The following is a 2,096-nucleotide window of genomic DNA, read 5'->3' as shown; positions in this document are numbered from 1 at the left end:
ACCGACCATCCAAAGCCGATCCACTCAACACTGGGCTTGGAAAACAGTTACTTCTTTTTCATCAAGAGATTTGTTTTGTCCTTTCCGCACCTGGCGGCCTGCTAGGCTTCATTTACCGTTTGCCTTGCTTCTAACGCTGACCATTCACAGCTCAGGAAAGTGGGCAGCAACACTCTACCACCCCACAGCAAGAAAGTGTATCTATGAAAAGAGAGGAGCTATGGACCAGAGGGGAGAAAATGACCTTTTGTGTCTAAAGCTTACCTCCAGAGACACGCTCCCTCCCTCCGGAAACCAGGAGCTCCTAGCAACCAATCAGCACATGGATTAGGCACCCTACCCACCATGCCTGCTAACCCAGCCTGATGCTCCTAGGTTTCTAAGGCTTAAAAGAGAATTCAGTAACTGCCCATTACATAGCAACAGACTCTTGTAGGCGCCTTCTTATAAGAGTCTCAGCCCTTCAAATACCTTGTGGAGAATAATTTTTACAAGAAAATTTATTATAAATTTCCCCTGGAAATGTATGGAGCACAGATCAAACTATTTCCCCTATCTGTTGGGTTGAAGGTGCTAAGGAAAGCCCTTTTCTAACGTGCCTTTTAAACCTGTGAACTGGGCAAAGAGCAGTTTCAGGGATCAGTAGGTTTGGAGGGAGCCTTTCCTCTTTTGGAATATATTCCATTTCTCTACTAGGAAATTGTCTCTCAGATCCTCTGTATTTCAAGGCAGTTTTTGTCTCTGCCAAATTTTTATGATGGTGCTACCTAAGCATGTGGAAATAAGATAAACAGCAGAAAGAACACAAAGAGACTCCAATTTATGTCATTCAGTACAGCATAGTAGGTGGCCGGTGGGATGGGCAATGTGCAGCCTTCGCTGCATAAACAGTGGGAAGCATGAATCAACCCGCCAACTTCTGTCCGCCTTGCTACCTTGACTACCATTTCCTAGGCAGTGGATCCAGTTTCTCCTCTCCTAGGACAGCTTTCCCAGTCAGGGAAGAAGGCAGAGCTGCTTCCATTGCGAGCTTTGGTGCTGGGCCTCTCAAGAGAGGAACAGAGGCACAGCTCATCTTTGGCAGTATCAAGAAGATGTACGCACTTAGGCAATAGATGGCAGTGTTTCCACAAAATTTAATATTGCAATGGCTTTTAAGGGAGGCTTGGCGTTCAGCTTGTCGGTAGCTTGCCGTGATCGTATAGTGGTTAGTACTCTGCGTTGTGGCTGCAGCAACCTCGGTTCGAATCCGAGTCACGGCAGCAGTGAGGAGGCTTTTGGAAGAAAAATAAAATGTGGCCGCATGCTGTATGGCATCCAGGCTAAATTTTGCAAACTAGACAGAATAATGAAGATCAACTAAAAACAGGAATCAGCATAAATAAACTTTATGAAGATGACATCTACGTAGTTGCTTTATTAATGTACCAATCCTGCTGCAAGAGCGTTGCATGGGGATTTTTTTTTATTTGCATTGACGGATAATATGATAAAACTGGAGTGTAGTGGGCATGTAATTATTATTAATTACAACTACTTAAGCTGTGCTTTGAGCAGACTCGTCAAGTCTGCTTGCTTTTGAGCCTTGCCAGGGCTATACAGTAATAACAGCCCTGAATTATTTGGAAAGATGTCAGCAGGAGATGTGGAAATCCTGTTTAACCAGGCATGAATTGTTGTTAGGAGGGTTTTTTTCCAGGATGACAGAGAGAAAATGAACTGTCCCTTATCAGTAATTGCAGGAAACATTTTGTTTCTATGATATGAACTGGTTGTAATTTAACTTTCCTGCATCATTGGATAATGTAAGAAGCCAGTTGTTGCTCAGAATGAAAATCTCTGAAGTGGGCATTTGGGTCTGATAAAGGGTATATTATAAGTAGACAATAGGGCTCAAGCCATAAATAATGTCCATATATGGCAAAACTTTTTAAATGACATTTTCCAAAAGACTGGGGTTTGTATTGTAAGTAGTTAAATGTTGAATTAATGTGGGTAACACGACTTTCATGGGCTTTTCTCTAGGACTTAAAAACATGAACAATCCAGCCTGAAAATGTCAGCTGTAAATGTGTTATAATGAGGTTCTACTGCTC

At 42.6% G+C, this 2,096-nt stretch overlaps 1 non-coding gene across 1 annotated transcript; it reads left to right on the top strand.

Moving 5' to 3' along the window:
- Positions 1-1,190: 1,190 nt before the first annotated feature.
- On the top strand, positions 1,191-1,262 carry Trnah-gug. Its single transcript has one exon. It is a non-coding gene; the product is annotated as a tRNA-His (tRNA).
- The last annotated feature ends 834 nt before the right edge of the window (positions 1,263-2,096 follow it).

Source organism: Mastomys coucha, unplaced genomic scaffold (genome assembly GCF_008632895.1).
Source record: "Mastomys coucha isolate ucsf_1 unplaced genomic scaffold, UCSF_Mcou_1 pScaffold18, whole genome shotgun sequence".
In the NCBI taxonomy this organism is placed as follows: Eukaryota; Metazoa; Chordata; class Mammalia; order Rodentia; family Muridae; genus Mastomys; species Mastomys coucha.
The sequence above is the reverse complement of the archived record's forward strand: the minus strand, read 5'-3'. Positions and strand labels throughout refer to the sequence as shown.